The 27,296-nt window shown below is 45.9% G+C and overlaps 1 protein-coding gene across 1 annotated transcript in view; it reads right to left on the bottom strand.

Annotated features, from left to right (window-relative positions):
* Positions 1-27,296, bottom strand: part of CD99L2 (CD99 molecule like 2) — a 210,489-nt gene that overhangs the window by 123,197 nt on the left and 59,996 nt on the right. The window lies entirely within an intron of this gene.

Below are 27,296 nucleotides of genomic sequence, written 5' to 3' on the forward strand. Positions count from 1 at the left end.
GAAGTCTGGGTTGGGTTGGGCTGGGTCCAGCGGCAGCGCGCGGTCCGCAGACCCTGTCCCACCCCGGTCCTCGAGACCGAAGGAGGTGGCCCCGCGGACCTGGAGCAGTGAGTCACCAGTGCCGGAGAGCAGGAGGCGGCAGCGCCGGTGGGCACCGATTTCCTGCCGGGTGACCTTGAGCAGGGCTCTTCCCCTTCTGGCCTTGGTGTTTTCCCGGTGAAGGGTTGTTCCCTCGGGGCCCCTCCAGACACCGTCCAGCACGGAGCCCCGCACTCTGTCCCCACCCGCCGTTCCCTGCAGGAGGCCATAGTGGAACCCTGACCGGAGACTGAAGAAAAGGGCCGTTTTCGTGACTGGCTGCGGTAGATAAACAGTGACACGTCTCGAGGAAACGAGGCCGGGGGCGCCCAGGTGGGCGAGAAGGGAGGGTGGGGGGCGTCCCGGAGCCGAAGCGCCGCAGGCTCGGGAGACTAGGGGTAGGGACTGGGTCAGCTCTCCCGAGGCTGTGATGAATGCGCTGAAAGTGCAAGTTCATATCTGCAGAGTCGATCTGAAAAACGTGCTTAATGACCGACAAACGCGCTGCAGTCCTTTCCCATGAACCCCTGCAAACGGAGTCCGTCTCCCAGACCCGAAGAAATCAGATTCCGATACTGTGCCGACCAGCAAAATGCCCGCTGCAGCAGTTCGTGGGAACGCTCCCTAGAAGTGCCCCAGCTGCAACCGGCTCTCCAAGACAAAGAGGAAGCGCTGCTACTCCCCGGAGTGGCGGCGTGAGCCTGTCCCTGCCATTATGCGGCACGGGCTGCCCAGGGCCACATCCTCCTTAGAGGGCGGCTACTACCACCTCCCCTCAATATCCATTAGGCAGCTTTCCTGTGCCCCCAACCCAGCCCTTGCTGCCTTAGGCAGCCCCCTCAGTGACTCCCACCAACCCCTAAGGAACAGTGGGGTCTGGGGTCTCCCTGAGATGAAGCCGAAATCTCCCGTGTGGCTTACATCCATTGCCCTGAATCTTAGGGCTGCAGAAACAAAGCAGCATATGAGGAGTGGATCTTCCCAGGTTCAGGGCATTAATTACTATATGAATGGAACATTATTCCATTCTAGCTGGAGAATTAACAGAAATAGCTGGTAGTTATTGAACATGGACTATACCATGGCATATTCCAGGCATTTTACCCTTAATATTTATTCCTCACAATGCCATATATATCACCTAATAATTAACGAGGGAAAAGCAGCAAAATGGAGGTTCCTTGAGGCTGGGGAGTTAGCCAGGTCTAGTCTCATGTGTCAAAGTGGGAGGGTACCACTAGGAACCCCAGCTGGTGAATGGCTAAGAATGTGTGCTGTCGAGCCAGACCGGGTACAAATCCTGGCTAAACCCAACAAGGTTGTGCTAAGGATTAAACAAGATGGTGAAAAGTGAACAGCCTGCACACAGTGACAGAGGGCAGGGACCATTACTGGTTAATCTAGTAACGACTAAGGAAATAGTGGCCACTGTGAGGTCAGGAAGTTACTGTCTATTCCAGGCTGTGGGCATGCCCTACCTTTGCTACTAAGTGCCCTGAGCCATTCCATAGGCCCCGGTGGTACCATCTGTACCAGGAGGGCACTAGATTTTCTGGTCTTTAGGAGTCTCAGGGTCTGATGGGTAAACCCTGATGCATACACACTCATCTACACTGAGGAGGTGAGAAGCATGTAACCTCTAAGTTTGAGGCCATGTCAATCAATATGCAGTGGACAGTCACACGCAACTGAAACTCTAGCTGCTAAATGTGCTACAATGCCATATGCATTGTATCTTCTAGCTTGAGCTGTCTTCTAGCTCAAGAGTAGTTCTCAAACTACACCCCATGGGCTAAATCCTATTCCCAGCTGTTTGTACAGCCTTCCAGCTAAAAGTAGTAGTTGCATTTTTAAATGGTTGAAAAAAATCAAAAGAATGTTACGACATAAGAAAGTGATACAAAATTCAAATTTCAGGGTTCATGAAGTTTATGAGAACACAGCCATGCCCACTGATTTCTGTATTCCCTATGGTGGCTTTTGTGCTACCACAGTGGAGTTGAACAGTTGTGATTGAGACCATGGGGCCCACAAAGCCTAAAATATTTACTGTCTAACCCTTTACAGGAAAAGTTTGCTGATCTCCGTTCTAGCAGATTGAACCATGACAAGGATAAACATTAGCAGGTGATGATACAGGACCTTAAGAGTGTGCTCCTCTAAAGCGCGAAATGAGCATAGATGACCTGCTCTGACACAGGAATAAGAACCAAAAGAAAAGGACAATGTTTATCATGGTGGCCAAAAGATACTCAAAATAGTTCTTCCTTAATCAAAATATTGCAAATGTCTGAGATCGATTATCCTACCAGATACCTCTCCCTTTGTAAAATAACTTATCTTGGTCCTGGTTTGTCTCTCAGTCTCTTGTAAGTTAGGTTAATGTGAGTCAGAGAGGGCTGATTTGCCTGCCAGACTGAAGACCTGCTGGGAACTTAGTGAGCCTCTCAGTCAGGTACTGCTATCCTGCTGAATTGCAAATGAACATGCAGTTGATTTACATACAGGAAATTGTACACTTAAAAACCATGATCTGGGAGCACCTCCCCAACTTAGTTTGGAAGTGTATTTCCCAGGAGGAAAAAAAAAATTATTATTAAAAAAAAATTGTCAAAGCGATTATCTGTGTTCCCTGCCCCCACACATCGTATATACTCCCCACTACCAATGCACATGGGTTCGGGGACCCACTCTTGCCCAAGCCTGCCTCGTCTACACACCACTTCCTTATTCCCACCCTCTTGCTACACCTAGTTTCTCCCTGAACTTCTCATACCCTGAAAACTGCCACCAATTGGAAAACCATTTGGCCTGACAAGATTCTCTCCTAAAAATGTCCACCTTTCCCAAGCTGTGGCCCAAGCAGAGAAGTGTGGCATGGACAAACAGCCACCAGGGTGGCCTGGGAGAACAGGAGAGGCACACATATAGGGCTGGGTGGGTTTACACCAATCTCAGGTAAATAGGATTATGTGGGCCAGCTAGGTATCCATGGGACTATGTGTTCCAAATTCCCCAAGGACTATACTTTCAGGAATTGTTTCTGTAATACATTACTAGAGAATGTTCTCTGAATGTGTAGAGCACAGAAAAATACAAAATAATAATAAATTCCAAATCAGCTGAGTCCCTGGGTGGCCTCCCTCACCCATGATCAAAATCAGCTGTGGAAGGGCCTTGCCACCACCCCCACCACTGCTGAAGATGCCCATCAGGTGAGCGCCACTGTCCATGCTGACAGCACCCCTTCCTTAATATCCACCCCGCCACTGATCCTCAGGGGCCAGAGCCAAGAGGGAGTCCACATGGGAATGAGGGCAGGGACAAAGGCTTTGCCCCAACTCAAGGTCACCCTCTGTGCTCTGGGACCCAAAGCAGCTCTGCTGGTGCTCAGGGCTTCCTCTACCCTCTCACAGCCTTGGAATTTAATCCCTCTAACCAAACCTGTTGGAGAGCCCTGGCTGGGTACAAAGGGACAGCACACCCTCCCTTCCCACCTCACTCCCCACCGTGCGGGGCAATTAAGAGACAAAGACTCACTTGCATCTCGATGGACATGCAAACAGCCCCGACTGGCTGCAGGGAGGGGCGCACCGGGCTCTACAGCAATTTTCCCAAATGCCTGACTTCACAGTCAAGTTTCACCAGTCCCAGGAGACAAAAAAAAAAAAAAAAAATGAGGTTATCGTGGCAAGCTTCCCCCCATAAGGCTAGAGTATTGACCTTTATCTTGAAATCATGAACTTGTTTTGGTATACAAAAGTCCTTTTATTTCATGAAAAGATAGTAGTGTTTTGTTTAATATGCTTACTTTGCAAAGTAAGAAGTTGGCAACCCTACCCGTCCCCAAACTAAAGAAAAAAGAAAAGAAATCTACTCATTGGTGAAATTCACAAGTCTGGGAACCACTGGCTATCCCAACAATATTCAGCCCACCCAGGCCCAGATACATAGGAATTTTTGGAACACACCCCATATGTAAACAGAAGCCCTAAAAATGCATTCTAAAACAATGTTTCCTCTGATACTTTTTGAGTTATAAGCACATTATCCCTTAGTCTCCTCCGCCTCTCCACAGCCTTCTTATTCTCTCCCCTCTTGGATTTTATAGTATGGCAAGGACAGGCAGGGCTTTGAATGCCATGCTAATGAGCAAAGATTTGGTTCTGAGAACAGAGGAGGAGCCACTGAAGGCTTTTAAGCATGAAGCAGCAGCGACAGGGAACTGGTCTACAGGAGTGCTACTGGCATCATGTAGGGAGAGAGGCTGGGGACTGTGGGGCTGGAGAGAGGAGTTTGGATTCCTGGTGTGGACGTGGTGGAGGTAGCAATTGTCATAGAAAAGAGGGGCTGGGTGTGTAGGCCTGGCCCAATTCTCAGGGCTGAGACGAAAAGAAAGTCCAAGGCTGGAGACAGATGATAGGCAATTATTACTCTGTCTGATGCAGATGGTTAAAGAGTTGAGCACCCAGTGTGATGGGAACACAGAGGTACGGCCCCTCTCCCAGTGAACGGTCAGGTTAGAGCTGACTCAAAGAAGTAACGGTTTGGCCTGCAGACGGCAGCGTGTTCTGAGAGAACCGCTGAAATGAGAGGAACCAGGTCACACAGGACTTGTAGACCAGGTGAAGACTGGACTCTACTCAAAGGCAACCATGAACCCCCAGGAGTTTTAAGCGGAGATGGGGTGGTGCTGCCGGGTGATAAGATCAGGTTGACATTCCATGGTTTCATTTCTCCACGGAGTCTCAAGACTCTGTTGTACAGAACCCAGAAAATGATGCTCTAGGTGACAGGAGCCATTCGAGTGAAAAGCTGGGGAGAGTGGAGAAGAGACAGGGGTGGGGCAGGAGAGGGAGGAGGCAGTGCAGAAGTCCCGGAATGCTTTGGCTGGGCTCAGGAGGAAGGGTGAGGTGGCATGGAGACTCTTCTGCTCTGCCTGCTTGTCCCAGAAACAGCCCAGTGTAGTGGGTCAGGAGCAGTGGCTTCACAGACAGCAGGGTCATCTTCCATTGCCGTGTTTCTGCAGAGCGACACCCCCCTACCACCACCACCACCACCACCAATCCCTCCGTCTTACATACAGCAGACTTGCTCACTCCCAAAGGGGGCCCTCTGTAATGTAATGCAACAAATTTCAATGAGAAACAAATCATCTCATCTTTTTTGATTCCTGTTAGGATTCCCACTGGTGGTTTGAGGAATTTTCTTAACCCACCAACAACCACACGATGGTGATGATATTGGCAATGATGGCCATGGTGACTATGATCCCAAAAGAAAAGAAGACGATGCCGAAGGCCGGTGGGTCACGACTTCGTTTCAAGGCTCATTATCATGGGAAGGCGTCCTCTTCCTTGGAAATCTAAATGCAGAACACCCATCCATCTTCAGGAAGCCCGTGCGTGTCAAGTCAGGCAGAGCAAAACCTTATACCTGCATGGTTTCCTAATGTGAGAGACTGCTCTGTAAATTTCTTTCCAGTGCTCAGTCGAGTTAATATGGAATTTGCATAAACACTTGGCAAGAAATAACGTATGTCTCTGTAATATTTCCGAGGCAGTATTTTCTTCTCCAAATCCTGACCTCTGTAGGAACAGGACTTAACATTTACCTCCCAAATGCAGAGTAGGGCTGTATTTAACTTACCTAGTGAAGTATCCCCTAAGTAAGCACTCAGGTGACTCAAACCACAGAAACCACCATTTGGTCTCTTTGAATTAAGTCTTTTCATGTAATTGAAGCAGCCCAAGAAACCTCCTGGAAAATGTTTCGGAACACAAATGTGGAATTCGGCATCCAATTAACAGCAATAACATTTTGTTCAAAAATAACTTTTGCAGACACATTGCGATGTCCAAAACAGGACTGCCCATTGCCAGCCCCCAAACCACTCTGCTCCTCCCACCAGTGTTCCCCTGTCTTAGTAAATGGCACCACCAATCTCCCAGTTGCTAGGGCCCCAAACCTGGGAGGCAGATTTGCCCCCCTGCCCTGATCTCACCCACTCCGTTACCAAATCCTGAGAACTCTGTCTCCTAAAGTCTTGAATGTGTACACTCATCCCTGCCCTGAATAACTGCACAGCAGCCTCCTCCAGCCCATTTTTTTTATCCAGCAACCACAGGAAGCTTCTTAAAAAGTAAATCAGATCATGTTGCTCCCTTGCTTAAAACCCTCCAGTCTCGTGTCCCAGGCCTTCAATCTCACTCACAGTAAATCCAAATTTCTATTTATGATCTGCACAGCCCCACATTATCTGATCAGGCCCCTGCCTCCCTATATAACTCCTTAACTCATTCCAGCTTCCCTTCTGCACTGCCTCCCGACCCCCAATCGTCACCTCCCTGACCCCACCATTCCACCTGTCTGGAATAACTTCCCTTCCTTCCTTCACCTGACTGGCCCCAGTTTATCCCTCATGCTGTAAAAGAACATACTGTTCCCAGCCTAGGAGAGGCTCAGGACCCATCCCTTCTCCCCTCACAGATCCTATGCTGAATCCACCTTAACACTGAGCTTTGAATCCAGATGTGAGTTCAACTTGCTTTGCAATTTGCTGTCTCCTCACACTGGTCCTGTTTCTCAACCGTAGTAGCATGACAGAATCTTTGAGGAAGGTGTTTTTTTTTTTTCCTTTAAATTGAGGTAAAATTCATGTAACATAAAATTAACCCTTTAAAAGTGTACAATTTAGTGGCATTTACTACATTTGCAATATTGTGCAACTATCACCTCCATCTAGTTCTATAACATTCCCATCATCCCAAAAGGAAATCCCAGACGCATTAAGCAGTCACTCCACATTAACCCTTCTCCAGCCCCGGGCAACCACTAATCTTTCTGTCTTTATAGATTTTGCCTATTGTGGACATTTTGTATAAATGGAACCATATACTATGTGGCCTTTTGTGTCTGGCTTCTTTCGCTGAGCGTAATGTTTTTGTTTTTGTTTTTGTTTTTGTTTTTGTTTTTTTTGAGACGGAGTCTTGCTCTGCCGCCCAGGCTGGGGTGCAGTGGCCGGATCTCAGCTCACTGCAAGCTCCGCCTCCCAGGTTTACGCCATTCTCCTGCCTCAGCCTCCCGAGTAGCTGGGACTACAGGCGCCCGCCACCTCACCCGGCTACTTTTTTGTATTTTTTAGTAGAGACGGGGTTTCACCGTGTTAGCCAGGATGGTCTCGATCTCCTGACCTCGTGATCCGCCCGTCTCGGCCTCCCAAAGTGCTGGAATTACAGGCTTGAGCCACCGCGCCCGGCCTGAGCGTAATGTTTTTGAGGCTCGTTCATGTTCTACCATGAATCAGAATTTCACGTCTTTTATGGCTGAATACTATTCAATTGTATAATAATACCACATTTTGTTTATCCATTCATCAGTAGATAGACATTTGGGTTGTTTCCAGTTTGGGGCTATTGTGAATAATGCTGCTATGAACATGGATGTACATACAAGCTTATTGTTGGACATGTGTTTTCATTTCTCTTGGGTATACACACGAATTGCTGGGTATCAGGGAAGCTTTGAAAACTATGTTTGCCAGGGCCCTACTCTCCAAGTTTTCAATGTACTTGGCCTGGGATAGGATAAGGCATTTCTATCCATCTAAAAGCTGAGACCATGGTTGGGCAAACTAAGGCCAGTGGGCCAAGTCCCGTCCACTGCCTGTTTTCATGTGACCCCTAAACAAAGAATGGTTGAGAAAAAGAAAAATGAAGAATATTTTGTGATACATGAAAATGATGTGACATTTTTTAGTATTTAAGTTGAGAGGCCAAGGTGGGAGGATCACTTGAGCCCAGGAATTCCACACCAGCCTAGGCAACATAGCAAGATCTCATCTCTACAAAAAATACAAAGTTAGCCAGGCATGGTGGCATGCACCTGTAGTCCCAGCTACTTGGGAGGCTGAGGCAGGAGAATGACTTGAGCCCCGGAGGTCAAGACTGCAGTGAGCTGTGATCACACCACTACACTCCAGGCTGGACAGCAGAGCGAGACCCTTATCAAAAAAACAAAACAAAACAAAACAAAAAAGGTTTCAGTTTCCATAAGAGTGTTATTGGCACACAGCCACACCCACTCATTTACATACTGTCTATAACTGCTTGTGTGCTACCAGGTCAGAGTGGAAGAGAGGCAACAGACTGTATGGCCCTCAAAGCTGAATATTCACTATCTAGTCCTTTACAGAAAAAGTTTGCTGGCTCCTACCTTTGTCCACTCTCAGTCCTCTCGTTATTAGATCTTTCAGCAACAGTGGGTATGGTTGATCACTCTCTACTGCCTGAAATACTTTCTTCAACTTGACTGCTGGAAACCCACTCTCTTCTAGGGCTGCCTCTCTGGAGCTTGGGGAAGTACTACTGGGGGTGGATCTGTGGGTTCCAGTGTTCAGCAGTTGAGGCACTTTCCCTCCCTCATTTGGATGTCAGTGGGGCAGGGGAGGTATTAGTAGATCACTTCGTGGCTGTGGGCAAGTCACTCTTCTTCTATGGGCCTTGTTTTTTTTAATTCTGCAAACTGAGTTGGTTGGATAAGACTATCTCTAAGGTTCCAAGCTCTCTGATGATCACAGTATCAAGCACTGTCATCTGCATTACCTTGTCAAATCCTCCTGGCAACCCATGGAGGATGGCACCATTTGTATCATTACTACAATCTTACAGATGCAGTAATATTCAGAGAAGGAAACTGACTTTAGCCAGGTCACCCGGCAAGTCAGCGGCCAACCCCAGGCTCAAACTCACGTCCAGTCAACCCCACTCTCTCTAGTAGAGAGACAGATGTGCCAGGCACCTGTTTAAGCCAACAAGACCTCAGAGAACTTGTGGGACTGGGGAGGGCACACTGGCACGTGATGGCTGGGTCCGCTTTGTGTCATGGATGTAGGCAGCTGCGAGTGAGACCTGAGAAGCCCTGGGCAATGTGCCCAACACTGTGATAAACACTTGACAAATCTCATACTTAATAATTTCAATACTTCAGCCAGGTGCAGTGGCTCACACCTGTAATCCCAGTACTTTGGGAAGCCAAGGTGGGTGGATCATCTGAGGTCAGGAGTTCAAGACCAGCCTGACCAACATGGTGAAACCCTGTCTCTACTAAAGATACAAAAATTAGCCAGGCGTGGTGGTGGGCGCCTGGAATCCCAATTACTTGGGAGGCTGAGGCAGGAGAATCGCTTGAACCTGGTAGGCAGAGGTTGCAGTGAGCCTAGATCGCGCCATTGCACTCCAGCCTGGGCAACGGAATGAGACTCTGTTTCAAAAATAATAATGATAATAATTTCAATACTCCATGAGGGGGTATATTAGTTTCCTATGGTTGCTGCAACAAATTACCACAAATGTGGAGGCTTAAAACAACAGAAATTTATTCTCTCACAGTTTTGGAGGCTGAAAGTCCAAAATCAAAGTGCCACCAGGACCATGCTTCCTCTAGGGTAGAATCCTTTCTTGCCTCCTCCAGCTTCTGCTGTCAGGCAATCCTTGGCATGTCTACCCTTGTTGCTGCATCACTCCAACCTCTGCCTCTGTCTTCACTTGGCCTTCTTATAAAGTCACCAGGACCATGCTAAATCGAGTATGATCTCATTTCAACATTTTTAAGTACATCAGCAAAGATCCTATCTCCTAATAAGGTCACATTCTGAGGTTCCTGATGGACATGAATTTTAGGGGACATTATTCAACCCACTCCAGAGGGCAGTACTATTCCCAGTCTACAGATGAAAAAGCTGAGGCCCGCTCTCATGCCATGAGACCAGTGTCCCCCTTAACTAGTTCTTTAGTGACTTTGGAACCAATGCCTAGTACTGGATCATTTCAACCCCTTACTTCTCATAAGACAGAAACAAAAAGAGGATGTAAAAAAAAACCCACATGAACCTTATCTTACACTGCGTACAAAATGGAATTTGAAATAGATCAAAGATCTGAACTTAAGAGCTAAAACCATAAAACTCTTAGAATCAAATATTGAGGGAAATCTTTATGACATTGGATTTAACAACAAGCTTATGGATATGACACCAAAAAAGTACAAGCAAGAAAAGAAAAAAAAATAGATAAATTGGATTTCATCAAAATTGAAAATTTTTGTACATCAAAGATACTATTGTTAAGTGTGGTGGCTTGTGCCTATAATCCCAGCTACTTAAGAGGCTGAGGCAGGAGGATTGCTTGAGGCCAGAAGTTCAAGATGAGCCTGGACAACATAGTGAGACCCCATCCCTAAAAATAATTTTAAAAATTAGTTGAGTGTTGCAGTGCACACCTGTAGTCTCAGTGTATTATGCTGTTCTTGTATTACTATAAAGGAATACCTGAGGTGGGGTAATTTATAAAGACAAGAACTTTAATTGGTTCATGGCTCTGCAGGTTGTACAAGCATGGCACCAATATCTGCTTGGCTTCTTCTGAGGGCCTCAGGAAGCTTACAGTCATGGCATAAGGCAAAGCAGGAGCAGGCATATCACAGGGTGAGAAGGAGGTGAGGGGGAGGTACCAGACTTTTAAACAACCAGATTTTGTGTGAACTGAGCAAGAACTCACTTATCACCAAGGGGATGGTGCTAAGTCATCTATGAGGATCTGTCCCCATGATCAAATCACCTCCCACCGGGACCCACCTTCAACATTGGGCATCACATTTCAACATGAGATTTGGAAGGAACAAACATCCAAACCATATCTCCTAGCTACTCAGGAGGCTGAGATGGGAGGATGGCCTGAGCCCAGGAGTTCAAGGCTGTAGTGAGCCATGATTGCACCTCTGCAATCCAGCCTGGGCAACAGAGCGAGACCCTGCTTTTTTTTTTTTTTTTTTTTTTTTTTTTTTTTTTTTTAAGACGGAGTTTCGTTCTTGTTTCCCAGCTTGGAGTACAATGGCGCTATCTCGGCTCACCACAACCTCCGCCTCGCGGGTTCAAGTGATTCTCCTGCCTCAGCCTCCCGAGTAGCTGGGATTACAGGCATGTGCCACCACCCCGGCTACTTTTTGTATTTTTAGTAGAGACGGGGTTTCTCCATGTTGGTCAGGCTGGTCTTGAACTCCCGACCTCAGGTGATCCACCCGCCTCGGCCTCCCAAAGTGCTGGGATTACAGGCGTGAGCCACCTACCTGGCTGTGAGACCCTGTTTTTATTTTTTATCTCTAAAAAATAAAAATTTAATTTAATTTAATTTAAGAGGGTGCTATCAAGGATGTTATCAACAGAGTGAAAAGGCAACAAGCTACAAAATGGGAGAAAATATTTGCAAATCATGTATTTGATGAGGGATTAATATGAAGAACTTCTATAACTCAACAACGAAAAATTCCAATTAAAAAATGGACAGGCTGGGCACAGTGGCTCACGCCTGTAATCTCAGCACTTTGGGAGGCCAAGGTGGGAGGACTACTTGAGGCCAGGAGTTCAAGACCAGCCTGGGCAACATAGCGAGACCCTGTCTCCACAAAAAAATTTAAAAAGGGACAAAGGACTTAAATAGACATTTCTCACAAGAAGACATAAATGGCCAACAAGCACATGATGGTCAATGTAACTAAGCATGAGGGAAGTGCAAATCAAAACCACAATCAGATACTACTTCACCCCTACTGGAAAGGCTATGATTTTTTTTAAAATTATTATTATTTTGAGACAGAGTCTTGCTGTTCTCACCCAGGCTGGAGTGCAGTGCCATGATCTTGGCTCACTGCAACGTCTGCCTCCCAGGTTCAAGAGATTCTCCTGCCTCAGCCTCCAAGTATCTGGGATTATAGGAGCCGGCCACCACGCACGGCTATTTTTTTTTTTTTTTAAGTAGAAATGGGGTTTCACCGTGTTGGTCAGGCTGGTCTTGAACTCCTGACCTCAGGTGATCCGCACCCTCTCGGTCTTCCAAAGTGCTGGGATTACAGGCGTGAGCCACCATGCCCAGCCTGGGGAGGGCTATAATTTTAAAAGAAATGGAAAATAACAAGTGTTAGCAAGAATGTGGAAGAGTTTGAACTCTCATGCATTTCTGGCGGGAATGTAAAGTGGTACAGTTGCTATGGAAAACAATATGGTGGTTTATCAAAGAATTAAACAATCACTAGCAATGCCTCTTCTGTGTATATATCCAAAATAATTGAAAGCAGGGCGTGTTCATAGCAGCATTATTTACAATAGCCAAAACGTGGAAGCAACTCCAGTGTCCATTGACAGGTGAATGGATCAACAAAAAGTAGTATATACACACAATGAAATATTATTCAGCAATGAAAAGGAAAGAAATTTTGATATATGCTACAACATAAATGAACCCTGAAAACATGCTTAGTGAAATAAGCCGGACACTTAAGGACAAGTATTTTATGATTCCACTTATACGAGATACTCAGAACAGGCAAATTCTTAGAGACAGAAAGTAGAATAAAGGTTACTGTGAGATGGGAGGAAGGGGGAAAAACTTATTATTTAATGAGAATAAGATTGGGGGTGATAATAAAGGTTGGGGATGAGTTATTATTATTTAATGAGTATAAGGCTGGGGTAAAGATTTGGATAAAGATTGTGGTTATTTATGAGTATACAACATTGAGGATTTAATTAATGCCACTGAACTGTACACTTATGGATGATTAAAATGATAAATATTATGCCATGTATATTTTACCACAATCAAAAAAACTTAAAAGATGTTACCTCCTAAGGAAAGCATTTTAGAAAAGAAAATGGAAGACTGCGCTCTCCAGATTCAGGGCAGTCAGGTAAACTCTTAGTTTTCACCACTTGCTTGGCCCATAGCACATCTCTTGTGCCTCACCTTCCCTCTGGTGAATGCCTCTGGAATGCACTGGAAGGACTTTGGGGGCCAGCCTTACTGATGACAGGCTCCCTGAAACTTCTCTTCACAGTCTCCCTTGAATCTGGCTTTCACGCTTTTTTTTATGCATTGGCAGAGTCCTAAAGAGAAAGAGATTCCTGCATACTTATCCATCTCCGTTTATTTCTTCTCATTCATTCACTCATTCATTTACTCATTTATTGAGACAGGATCTTACTGTGGTCGAGGCTGGAGTGCAGTGGTGTGGTCATGGCTCACTGCAGCATTGACCTCCTGGGCTCAACTGATTTTCCTACCTCAGCCTCCAGGGTAGCTGGGACTAGAGGCACGCGCCACCAGGCCCAGCTATGTTGCTCAGGCTGGTCTCAAACTATTGGGCTCAAGTGAACCTCCTGCCTCTCCATCCCCAGTTGCTGGGATTACAGGCATAAGCTACCGTGTCCAGCCTATTTACTATTATTTTTTATTTATTTTTAGAGACAGGGTCTTGCTCTCTCACCCAGGCTGGAGTGCAGTGGCACGATCATAGCTCACTGCAGCCTCAAACTCCTAGGCTCAAGCTATCCTCGTGTCTAAGCCTCCTGAGTAGCTGGGACTAAGGCGTGCGCCACCACGCCTGGCTCTTCTAGCTCTATCGTCCTCTATATCCAGACCATTTCTGATCTCAGGTCTCCACTTCCTGACACTTCTTTTTGGCCCCCATCCAGATATAACAAGGCCTTGAGGGTGACATTTGCCATCTTGTACCTTCATGCACTCTGTGGCTGGTCTCTGTTAGAGCCCCAGTATTGCTCACTTGCGTGTCTGTCATCAGAAGGCAGACTGATTTCCCCTGCTGGCTGAGTGGTACCTCGCCCTTTAGAGTGTCCATTACCTTGATCATTTCCTTTTTTGACATAATATCCCCTATCTCCCCATTGCCTACAGGATCAGGCCACATGCCTTGGCCTGGCATTCAGTGCCGAGCTCTTCCTACCTCAGTACATGTGGCCTAATAGGTGACCTCACTGTTTTCTGAGTGGGCTTCATGCCTTTCTGCCTTCTTGCCTTTGCTATGTGACTTCCATTGCCTGTTGTACTATCTCTTAGGCCTTTCCATCCTGGCACCCAAATGCGAATGTCCCCTGAGCCCTGAATCAAGATGTACCTCTTTCTTGAAGCCTTTGGAGGACAAATGTAGCAAGGAATCATCTGTGATCCCCTTGTGTGAGCATTTCTATTTTCTATTATTTTTCAAATATACCTTGATGTTGATTTTATCTCAAGAGGAAGATTCTGGAAGTCAGGGACACATCGTACCTTGCATTTCTCTCTGGGAGCCATGCATATGACTGGTGGAAAACGAACACTGCCGAAGTTGGCTTCGTGGAGAGGAGAATATTTGGTGCCCCTGGCACAGGAATCTCTCTTTCCTCTGTCACCTCCACTCTTTCCATCAGAGTCCAGCATGCTGGGTGGCCCTGGGCCCAGAGTAAGGGGGAATGAGCAGTGCCCTGTCCCCCACCCCCTGTCCTCATCACCTGTGGGAATTTTCCTTTAGAAACTCTGACTTTTCAATTTTTCCAAGACTATCTTTCTGCAGTGAAAGATTGGGAGAGAACTAAGTGAAAGTATTCCACTTGAGGATCTGCTCAGTCTGCTTACTGTGTCTTTTTGGACCGCCCCCCTTCATTGCCGCCACCACCTCCACCTGGCTCCTGCTGTCTCCATCTCGAATGGGAATTACTGGACCCTTGTCCAGCTGCTCTCTGGTCCCACTGCCTTCATTGCTGCACCCACCAACCCAGGCTCCACATGGCAATCAGAGTGGTCATCCTAAAATAGATTTCTTCTTTTCATGCCTCAGCTCATAAATGGCAACTCATCTTCAAAATAAAACCAAGCTACTGAGTGTTGGTATCCAGGCACCCCAAGTCTCAGCCTTTGGCATGCCTCCTACACCTCTGATACTGTATATATGGTACAAACTCATTCATTTCCAAAATGCAGTGGGTGCATCGATGCCTCTAACACTCAGTTTGGGCAATTCTCCCCTCCTGGACACCTCCCCTCCCTCTATCTCTGACCACTCACAACAAATCCTGAAAGACTTATCTCCTCTCCAAAGCCTTGTCTCCCCAGGTCTCTCTCACTTTTGGACCTAGACCCAGTATGAAACCAATAAATACTCTCTAAAGTGAAGCAATTAGTTCACAATGAGATCCCACTTCACAGCCACCAGGGAGGTGGTAATCAAAAAGGCAGATACTAATAAGCATTGGTGGGGATGTGGAAAATCATACAGTGCTGATAGGAGTGTAAAATGGTGCAGCTACCGTGGAAAACAATTTGGGGGTTGTTCAACAAGTTAACTATAGAGTTACCATATGACTCAGCAATTCCACACCTAAGTATATACCCAAGAGAATTGAAAGCACATGTTCAGGCCGGGTGCAGTGGCTCATGCCTGTAATCCTAGCACCTTTTTTTTTTTTTTTTTTTTTTTTTTTTTTTTTTTTTTTTTTTTTTTTTTGAGACAGAGTCGTGCTCTGTTGCTCAGGCTGGAGTGCAGTGGCGTGATCTCGGCTCACTGCAACCTCCGCCTCCCAGGTTCAAGCGATTCTCCAGGCTCAGCCTCCTGAGTAGTTGGGATTACAGGCGTGCACCACCATGCCTGGCTAATTTTTTGTATTTTTAGTAGAGAGGGATTTTTGCCATGTTGGCCGGGCTGGTCTTGAACTTCTGACCAGCTTGGTGGTCTGCCCACCTTGGCCTCCCAAACTGCTGGGATTACAGGTGTGGGTCACCATACCCGGCCTAATCCTAGCACTTTGAGGGGCCAAGGCAGGTGGATTGCTTGAGCCTAGGAGCAATCCACCTGCCTTGGCCTAGCAGCCAGGGTCAAGACCAGCCTGGGTAACACGGCAACATCCTGTCTCTACAAAAAATATGAAAAATTAGCTGAGTGTGGTAGTGCGCACCTGTGGTCCTAGCTACTTGGGAGGCTGAGGTGGGAGGATCACCTGAGCCTGGGAGGTTGAGGCCACAGTGAGGGGTGACAAAGTAAAACCCTGTCTATAAAAAAAAAAAAAAAAAAAAAAGGAAAGAAACAAAAAGAAAGAAAGAAAGAAAAAAGCAAGCACATATCCACACAATGACTTGTACATGAATGTTCACAGCAACTTTATTCCTAATAGCCAAAGTGGAAATAACACAAATGTCCATCAATGGATGAATAATCAAAATGTGGTCTACTCATAAAATGCGATATTATTCAATCATAAAAAATTAAAGTACGGATACATGCTATAAAATCAATTAACATTGAAAACATGATGCTAAGTGAAAGAAGCCAGACAGAAAAGACCACATATTATATGATTCTGTTTATACAAAATGTTCGGAATAGACAAATCCATAGAGACAGAAAGTAGGTAAGTGGTTGCCTAGGGCTAGCGGGAGGAGGGTTGGTAGGTGATGGCAAAGAGGAGCAGGATTTCTTTTGTGAGTGAAGAAAATGTTTTTGAATTAGATGGTGATGGTTGTACAACCTTGTAAATATATAAAAACCACTGAATTGTATATTTTAAAGGAGTGAATGGCTGGGTGTGGTGGCACACGCCTATAATCCCAGCACTTTGGGAGGCCAAGGCAGGAGAACTTCTTGAGCCTAAGGAGTTCAAGACCAACCTGGGCAACATAGTGAGACCCCCATCTGCACAAAAAATCAATTAAAAAGTTTGCCGGGCATAGTGGCTCATACGTATAGTCCCAGCTACTCAGGAAACTGAGGTGGGAGGATTGCTTGAGCCCAGGAGTTTGAGGCTGCAGTGAGCCATGATTGCACTACTGCAGTGTACCCTGGGCAACAGAGTGATATCCTGTCTCAAAAAAAAAAAAAAAAAAAAAAAAAAAATATATATATATATATATATATGTGTGTGTGTGTGTGAATTATATGATATGTGAATTGTATCTCAATAAAGCTCAGTACCAGACACTGAGCAAGTATTTTACAGGCATTAACTCCTCAATTCTCATAAAACTCTATAAGATAGTGTTATGGACTGAATGTTTGTGTCTCCCCACCAAATTCCTATGTTGAAACCCTAACCCCTACCAGGTGTGGTAGCTCGTGCCTATAATCCCAGCACTTTGGGAGGCCGAGGTGGGCGGGGCACAAGGTCAGGAGTTTGAGACCAGTCTGACCAACATGGTGAAACCCCCTCTCTACTAGAAATACAAAAATTAGCCAGGTGTGGTGGCACATGCCTGTAATCCCAGCTACTCAGGAGGCTGAGACAGGGGAATCGCTTGAACCCGGGAGGCAGAGGTTGCAGTGAGCCAAGATCGCACCACTGCACTCCAGCCTGGGTGACAGAGTGAGACTCCGTCTCAAAAACAAAAAAAACCAAAAAACAAAAACAAAAAAACCCTAACCCTCAACGTGATGGTATTAGGAGGTGAGGCCTTTGAGAGGTAATTAGTTCATGAAGGCGGGGCTCCCATGATAGGACTGGTGCCCTTATAAGGATAAAAAACACTAGCGTTCTCTCTCTCTTGCTGATATGTGAGGATACAGCAAGAAGGTGGCCGTCTGCAAGCCAGAAAGAGACCTCTCACCAGAAACTGAATCTGCCAGCAACCTGATCTTGGACTTCCCAGCCTGCAGAACTGTGTGAGATTGCTGTTGTTTAAGCAACCCAATCTATGATACCTTATTATAGCAGCCTCAGCTGACTAAGATAGGTGCTATTTTAATATCTATTTTACAGCTGGAGAAACTGAGGCATAGTTAAGTAGCTTGCTCAAGGTCACTCAGCCGGTGAGTGGCAGCACCAGGATGTGAACCCAGGAAGCCTGGCTTCCATACCCCTGTTCTTAACTGCCTCTCAGGTAGACAGATGTGTGCTCCAGGGCTTACAGTTAGAAAAGGGAGATGGGTTCCTCATTCACTCTGCTTCAGAAAAAGGGTTCAAGCAGTCCCCAACTCCCAACAGCTGTGTTGTCCTGGTGAGTCCTGGCAGAATGTGTCTAAGGAGCTATTCGCCAGGTCTCTACCATATCTATAAATAGGCAAAGCTCCCCAGATCCTTTTTACAATGGCCAGGTCAGTGGGAAGGGGGTCTGCCTTCATCCAGAGGATCTTTGCAGGGTGGGTTTTTGCATCCTCCACCCTGCCTTAGCCTTGAAATCAAGGCTGGTAGACCAAGCCAACCCAACAGGGCTGCTTATTGTTCTGGGCTCCATTCAAGAGGACCAGTAGAGGGCCAGGATGAGAATCCCTGACCTTTAGCGTTCCTGATGCCAGGGCAGGACCTCTGCCTCTATGTATTACGGGACCTTGCATTAATGGACCCAAGGCATAGGGAAGGGGGTTCCTGAAGCCAATATTGGGACCTGGTATTGCTTATTGCTAATGAGAGACTACAGGCACACAGTCATTCATTCAGTGTCTAGAAGGTGTCATCCAGTCATAGATGTAGAGAGCATGGACTCTGGAGCCAGCCAGGTTGTTTAAACTTGGGCAAGTCACCTCGCCTCTCTGGTCCTCGGTGTCCTGATCTACAAAATGGGCAAAATAATAGCACTTACATCTTAAGGTTTTTGTGTAAAGGAAACACATTGATACACACGGAAAGTGCACAGAACGTGCCTGGCACATAGTAAGCTCTCAACAAGTGATAGCCTTTCGTATTGTTTTGTTTTAGCTGTTATTATGTTGGCTAAGTAGGTAGGAAGAGAAGGAGATACAATAAGAGACATCTGGTTTATTACTATGGTTTCAGGACTTTTGCTCTCCAAAACTCATGTTGAAATACAATCCCCAGTGTGGCAGTATTGTGAAGTGTGGCCTTTAAGAGATGATTGTGTCATGAAGGTTCTGCCCTCATGAGTGGACTAATCCATTCATGGTTTAATGGATTAATGGGTTATCACAGGAGTGGAACTGGTGGCTTTATAAGAAAAGGAAGAGAGACCTGAGTAAGAATGCTCAGCCCCCTTGACATGTGATGTCCTTTGTTACCTCAGTACTCTGCAGAATTCCCACCAGCAAGAATGCCCTCACCAGATGCAGCCCCTCAACCTTGGACATTTCAGCCTCCACAACTGTAAGAAATAAATTCCTTTTCTTTATAAATTACCCAGTTTGGGGTATTCTGTTATAAACAACAGAAAACAGGCTAAGATAGTAAGAGATGCTTCCTGAATCACAACAGAAAGTTCTGGACATCTTTTATCCCTATACCCTCTGAGGAGCTTATTCTGTTCTTGACAGACAGAGGTGATAATCCTACTATTTTCTGGTCAGCTCACAGCGTCTGGATGCATGTCCTGTTCTGGGTACCAGTAGCCTCTCTGAGAGACATTGACAGGCTGGATTTGCTTCAGGAACCAGTGATCAAGATGTTAAAGGGAAGTTAGAATGTTATTTTCTTTTCTTTCTTTCTTTTTTTTTTTTTTTTTGAGATAGAGTCTCACTCTGTCACCCAGGCTGGAGTGCGGTGGTGTGATCTCGGCTCACTGCAACCTCCGCCTCCCAGGTTCAAGCGATTCTACTGCCTCAGCCTCCCGAATAGCTGGGACTACAGGCGTGCACCACCACGCCCAGTTAATTTTTGTGTTTTTAGTAGAGATGTGGTTTCACCATGTTGGCCAGGCTGGTCTTGAACTCCTGACCTCTAGTGATCTGCCTGCCTCGGCCTCCCAAAGTGCTAGGATTACAGGTGTGAGCCACTGCACCTGACCTATGGAAGTTGGAATCTTCATACAATGAATAATCTTGGTGAGTGTTTGGACTGGAGAAAAAGATGACTTTAAGGGGTAAAAAGGAAAGGGGTGATGAGGGAGACTCCTGGAGGGAGCTCCTGGGGTATTTGATCTGTATTTTGTGGCCTCAACTTATGAAAATAAGGATAAAGGAGGAAAGCTATGGGGTGATGGACTCTGGAACTTTCTTGTTTTAAGAGAGACAGAGTCTCACCCTGTCACCCAGGCTGGAGTGTAGTGGTATGATCATAGCTCACTGTAGACACAAACTTTTGGATTCAAGCAATCCTCCTGCCTTAGCCCCCCAAGTAGCTAGAATGATAGATACATGCCACCCCACCCAGCTAATTTTTTTAATTTTTGTTTTTGTAGAGATGAGTTTTACTATGTTGCCCAGGCTGGTCTCTAACTGCTGGCCTCAAGTGATCCTCCCCGCCTTGGCCTTCCAAAGTGCTGGGATTACAGGCATGAGCCACCACGCCTTCCTGGCTGGATTCAGGAACTTCCTGAGGGGCAGAACAACCTCAAGATGGAGGAGCTGCCTCTGTAGGAAGGGAGTTCCCATTCTTCAAGATATCCAGCCTAGTCTCCCTTTGAGGTCCTTTTCAACCTAGAGGCCCCATGACTCACCTCCCATATGAGGTTTGAGCCAACATAATATGGAAAGTCTGGGTTCCAAAACTGCTAAGGAATAGCAAAAAGAGGGTTTGGCAGGTCCTTTGTTTAGCCCAAATTTGAGACATACCTTTGAGGGTCTGCCACGTCCCACCTATGGCTGAACGGAACCATACACAGATTTTTCTGCCCACCTTTCCACACTCACCCTGTGATCCAGAGCTCAGAGAGTGAGACTGAGACAGGTTATGCCAGGAGCTTTAGTTGTCAAGAAAAGGAGTCATCATGTCTTTAGAAACAGGATGAATGGGGAAAGCATACATACTGAAACAATTTCTAAGATTCTATATAGATCAAGGCCAGGGTCTAGCTGCTGAATTGAGGCCTAGCCTATCCTTTCCAGACAACACAATTCTAAAGTGCATTTCTCAACACACCCCTTCATCTCTTGAAAATGAAATGCTGTTGGCCGCGGTGACTCACGCCTGTAATCCCAGCACTTTGGGAGGCTGAGGTGGGTGGATCACGAGGTCAGGAGTTCGAGACCAGCCTGACCAACATGGGCAAACCCCGTCCCTACTAAAAATACAAAACAAAATTAGCAGGGCGTGGTGGCGGGCGCCTGTAATCCCAGCTACTCGCGAGACTGAGGCAAGAGAATCACTTGAACCCAGGAGGTGGAGGTTGCAGTGAGCCGAGATAGTGCCACTGTACTCAAGCTTGGGCAACAGAGCAAGACTCTGTCTCAAAAAAAAAAAAAAAAAGAAAAGAAAAAAGAAAAAGAAAAAGAAAATGAAATGTAATCCATGTCCTTGCAGGTTCTTCATCAGATCTGCATTGAGAGCTACACGAGAGGCTTTCTAAGCACAGCACAATAGAGCAGGGGCCTCCCTCAGTGTCATCTGCTTCAGCCCCCGTGTTTACAGAGGAAGGGACTGAGGCCCAGAAATGGGGAACAACTTGTCCGAGGTCACACAGGAAGGCAGTGGCAACATAAACCAGGCCTCCTGCCTTCACATGGACTCAGTGCCACCACAGAGTTGCAGGCAGTGTGGCTTACTCTGCTGTGGCTTTTCAGTGGCCCCCTGGGGGCCACACCTGCCACCCTGTTCTCCCTGCTAAAAGGTCTTTTCCTTTGTACCAGGTACTTCTGCCAAGTCCAAATCAAGCAGAATGGATTCCAACAAGCAGCAGGGTTTTCACTTGTAAGCAAACCACAGAAGGGATCAGCCACCAACCCAACAGATGAACAACTTGACTTGCTTTCCAATGGAGCCCAGCATTTGAAGCTGTGATAATTGTCAGTTTAAATGTTAGTAAGTGAATGCTTGTAATTTACAAGTGAAGCTGCTTCTCTTATCAAGGGTCCCATTTCCTGTGGGCTGTTTGGAAGTATAAACTGTTATCAGAGGATTTGTGCTTATTTGAGGTTTGGCTTGCCCATCTGGTCAGAGAGAGAAAGTCTGGAGAGTATGCTGAGTCTAATTCTGCTGTACCCCATGACGAGCCTATCCTGTTCAACATTCCACTTGTGGTCCATGAATCAAGCGCTATTCATGGGCACAGAACAGAACGAACCAACCTAAACCATTTCGCTTGCTTGACATTCTCTAAATCCCACTCCCCGCTTTAAACGCACAAGCTTGGGGCCTGTTTCAAAGGGCAAATATTGTGAAAATGAAGAAATTGTTACAGATTATACTTGGAAAGAGTTCAAATGTTGTTGAAATACCGTGATCTGTAGGTGGCATGTCTTCAAAGAGATTCACTTGAATAGATCAGGCTGAGGAACAGTCAATAGCAAAATAGTTATTTGTGTATCAAGTATGGACAAATTCTCACATACCAGGAGGCTGAGAGACAGCACTTTCACAAGCTGATTTTAGATTTTGGCCCAACAGTTCTAAAGGCAAAGGCTTTCTAGACTAAAGGGATGATTAGAAAGATAATAGACAAAGTCAACTCCAGATGTACCAGTTGACCACCCATCTGCCAACTGAAATCCTACTCTTGGGGTGATTTCACAACTCAGGAGGGGTGCTCAAACTCAAACTTGTCAATTTTGTGACTCAATAACAGACCCACTTTCGGGTGGGAGAAAAATGGAAGTATGAACTAAAAAGGAGATTCTTTCAATTGCTTTTGCCCTTCTGTTTTCTAGGCTATGTCCTCCAACAGCTCAGAGACTCAGAGTTGATGCGCTGGATTCTACTGCAAGTTGTGTCTTGATAAACATAGTTACCATGTGAGCCAGCAAATTCCATTTCTAGATATATACCCAAGAGAAATAAAAACTCGTGTTCACGGGAATACTTGTACACAAATGATCATAGCAGCATCATTCATAATAGCCAAAGTGGGAGCAACCCAAATGTCCATCAAGCAATGGATGGATAAACAAAATGTGGTCCAGTCATACAATGGAATATTATTCAGCCATTAAAAGAAATGAAATACTGATCTATGCTATAACATGGATGAACCTTGAAAACATTAGGCTAAATTGAAAATGCCAGACACAGAAGGTATGACACATAATCAGACACATGTTGTATGATTCTATTTATATGAAATGTGCAGAATGGGCAAATCCACAGAGACAGAAAGCAGATGAATGGTTGCTGGGGCTGGGGGAGAGGGATGAAGAATGACTCCTTAATGGGTGCAGGGTTTCTTGTAGGGTGAAGAAAATATTCTACAATTGATTTTATAATGGTGATTGCCCAACTCCGTTAATGTACTAAAAACCATGGGTAGTACATTTTAAAATGGTTAAGTGGTAAATGTCTTTTTTAAACATATTATTGTCACTATATATATCATAAAAGTTATTATTTTGACCATTTTTAATATACTATTCATTGACATTAAATACATTAATAATATTGTGCAACCGTCACCACCATCCATCTCTAGAATTTTTTCATCATCCTATACTGCAACTCCCTACCCATTAAATACTCACTATTACTCCCTTCCCCCAGCCCCTGGAGATTTTTTTTTTTTTTTTTTGAGATGGCATCTCACTCTGTCACCCAGGTTGGAGTGTAGCAGTGCTCTCTCAGCTCACTGCAACCTCTACCTCCAGGGATCAAGTGATTCTCCTGCCTCAGCCTCCTGAGTAGCTGGTATTACGGGTGTGCGCCATCACACCCAGCTAATTTTTGTATTTTTAGTAGAGATGGGGTTTTGTCATGTTGGTCAGGTTGGTCTCGAACTCCTGACCTCAGGCGAGCTGCCCGCCTTGGCCTCCCAAAGTGCTGGGATTACAGGCGTGAATCACTGCCCCCAGACCCCACTGGAGATTTCTAATCTATTTGCTCTCTGAATGATTTTGACTATTCTAGGTACTTTATATAAGTGGAATCAAACAATATTTGTCCTATTGTGTCTGGTTTATTTCGCTTAGCATAATGTTTTCAAAGTTCATTTGTAGGCCAAGTGTGGTGGCTCATGCCTGTAATCCCAGAACTTCAGGAGGTTGAGGGGAGTGGATCGCTTGAGCTCAGGAGTTTGATACCCGACTGGGCAATATGGCGAAACCTCATCTCTACAAAAACAAACGAATAGACAAAAAATTACCTGGGAATGATGGCACGCACCTATGGTCCTACCTACTTGGGAGGTTGAGATGGGAGGATTGTTTGAACCTGGGACATCAAGGCTACAGTGAGCAGAGATGGCACCACTGTACTCCAGCATGGGTGACAGAGCAAGACCCTGTCTTTTTTTTTTTTGAGAGGGACTCTCGCTCTGTCACCAGGCTGGAGTGCAGTGGCGTGATCTCGGCTCACTGCAACCTCCACTTCCTGGGTTCAAGCGATTCTCCTGCCTCAGCCTCCCGAGTAGCTGGGACTACATGTGCACACCATCACGTCCAGCTAATTTTTATATTTTTAGTAGAGACAGGGTTTCACCGTGTTGGCCAGAATGCTCTCGATCTCTTGACCTCGTGATCTGCCCACCTTGGCCTCTCAAAGTGCCGGGATTACAGGCGTGAGCCACCACAGCTGACCCCAAGACCCTGTCTTAAAAACAAAATAAAATAAAAACAAAAACAAAAAACAAAGTTCATTCATGTTGTAGAATGGATTAAAATGTTAAATTTTGTATTAGATGAGTTTTATCTCAATTTTAAAATGATTGACTGGGCACAATGTCTCACGCCTGTAATCACAGCACTTTGAGAGGCTGAGGTGGGCAGATTGCTTAAGCTCAGGAGTTCAAGGCCAGCCTGGGCAACATAGTGAGACCTCATCTCTACAACAAAAAAAAAAAAATACAAAAATTAGCTAGGTGTGGTGGTGCCACAGCACTCCAGCCTGGGTGACAGAGTGAGAACCTGTCTCAAAAAAAAAAAAAAAAAATATATATATATATATATATACACACACACACACACACACTCACATATATATACATATATATACACATACACACACATATATATACACACACACACACATATATATATATTGCATCCAGGCTGGGCTTATGCCTGTAATCCCAGAACTTTGAGAGGCCCAAGCAAGAGGATCACTTGAGCTCGGGAGTTCAACACCAGCCTGGGCAACATAGCGAGACCCTACCCCTACAAAAAATTAGCTGGGCATGATGGCACACACCTGTAGTCCCAGCTACTCAGGAGACTGAAGGTGGAGGATTGCTTAAGCCTGGGAGGTAGAAGCTGCAGTGAGTAATGATGGCACCACTGCACTCCAGCCTTGGCAACAAAGCAACACCTTGTCTCAAAAATAAATATATATATTGCATCCGGATATGAGGTTTCCCTGTGTGTTAGGAATGGACACCTCTTAAATAACCTTGGTGTCAGGGCATAGGGCCCAAACAACCCCCACAAACCCCTTGGGCTGTATGTAGCCATACATACATGAATTCCTTCATGCATGCATTTGAAACCTCTGTGCAGTTGCTGGGGTCATAGATGCATGCACCACCCAGTCCCAATCCTGAGGGAATGGCATGGGTCAGGCAGGCCTTCAAAGCGAATAACAGATACACAGAAGTGCAAGGACAGAGAAGGAAAGAATTGCTTTTGGAGGGGGTGGTGAGGGAAATTGTCCTAGAGGAAGTGGCCCTTGGGAAGCTGCACAGAGAGAAGAATGAACATGAGTTCTGGTGTCAGAGATATTTAAACTCACATTCTTTCTTGGTACTAGTTTCCTTTGGCCATTGTAACAAACTGCTACAAACGTAGTGGCTTAAGATAACACGCATTTTTATTCTCTTCCAGTTCTGAAAGTCAGAAGTCCAAAATTGGTCTCACTGGGCTAAAATCAATGCATGGGCAGGGCTGCAGGCCTCCTAGAGACTCCAGGAGAGAATCAGTTTCTGTGCCTTTTCCAACTTCTAGAGGCTGGCTGCATTCCTTGGCTCATGGCCCCTTCCTTGCAGCACTCCAAGCTCTTGCTTCTATTCTCACATCTTCTCTTTTGTGTCTAATCTCTCTATGCCCCACACCTATAAGGGACACATGTGATTGCATTTAGAGTCGACCTGGATAATCCAAGATACTCTCCCCATCTCAAGACCCTTAACTCAATCACATCTGACAGTTACTTTTGGCATATAAGGTAACACTCACAAGTTCTGGGGCTTAGGACCTGGACATCTTTGGGGATCATTATTGAGCTGACCACAGACTTCATCACTTATTCACTAGGTGACTGTGAACAAATCTCCTTCCATCTCAGGGCTTTAGTTTTCATATCTGGAGGAAAACAGGACTAGCCTTTCCTACTTTGTAGGGCTGTTGTGATGACTGAAGGAGATGCTGTATGTGCTTTAGCGAGCCTGATGCCCAGCAGGCACAAACTGTCTCCTCACTGCTCTTGAATAAGTGAAGCCTTGAAAGCTGAGTGCATTTGGAGGATTTCAGAAGAGAATGCAGGCATTCCAGGCTGAGAGACTGTCATCAGCAAAGGCACAAAAGACTGGGCACAGTGGCTCATGCTTGTAATCCCAGCACTTTGAGAGGCAAAGGCAGGAGGATCGCCTAAGCCCAGGAGTTTGAGACCAGCCTAGGCAACATGGCAAGAGCCCATTCTCTATTTAAAACAAACAAACAAACACAAACAAACAAACAAACAAGCGCACCAAGGTAGCAGTTGCATGGTTTGTTTCAGGAGGCAAAAGTAGTCCAGCGAGGAGGGAGTAAAAGCTGTAGGTAGAGAAAGGAGGTATTGTTGAAGATGGGGCTGACCCATCTACAGGGCCTGATCATGGAATGCCCTGAAACCAAGTGGGGACCATAGAACTTGATCCTGCTGTCAACCATGGGGAGCCACTGAAGGGCTCATCAGGGTGTGATGTAGGGAGACATGGGCATTGGGAAGTTCATTCTGGGGCAGTGAGGGATCAGGAGGGTTGTCAGGAGGACCAGTTGGCAGGCTGGCATGCCACTATGCCCTTGGAAGAAATGTAGGTATTGAGACAGGGCATTCCTTGGGGTAGTGGATGTGGTTCACTCTGCTGTGTCTGAAACGGGCTCTACCATACATATGAAGGCTGGAAAGTGCCATGATACATCAGCAAGCAAAAGCAGGTGACATGTTAACAAGAAGCAGTAATCAGGGAATATGCTGCTGACCTGAGGTCTAGGTGTCCACAAGACCAGTGGTTGGTGGCTGCTGTTGATCTCAGGAGCGGTGCTCCCTGTTTACCTGGGCACAATGGGAACTGGTGTCATTGTAATTCAGACCAGCAATAAAAGAGTCTCTTGAGGGATCCTGAAGCCTCTTTCATTGCCATTTGGGGCAGAAGGTTTGGGTTGGTCAATGTAGATTCCAAACCCACAGGCAGACAGTTTCACCTCTACTCCTGTGGGAAGTTGAATAATGGTCTGCAAAGATGGCCACATCCTGATTCTCAGAGCCTGTGAATGCGATCTTATATGGCAAAAAAGACTTTGCAGATGGGATTTAGTTATGGATCTTGACATGGGGAGATTATCTTGGATTATCTGGATGGGCCCTAAATAAAATCACAAGTGTCCTCATAAGAGACAGAGGGGGC

The sequence above is a fragment of the Macaca thibetana genome, chromosome X (assembly GCF_024542745.1).
Source record: "Macaca thibetana thibetana isolate TM-01 chromosome X, ASM2454274v1, whole genome shotgun sequence".
Taxonomy (NCBI): domain Eukaryota; kingdom Metazoa; phylum Chordata; class Mammalia; order Primates; family Cercopithecidae; genus Macaca; species Macaca thibetana.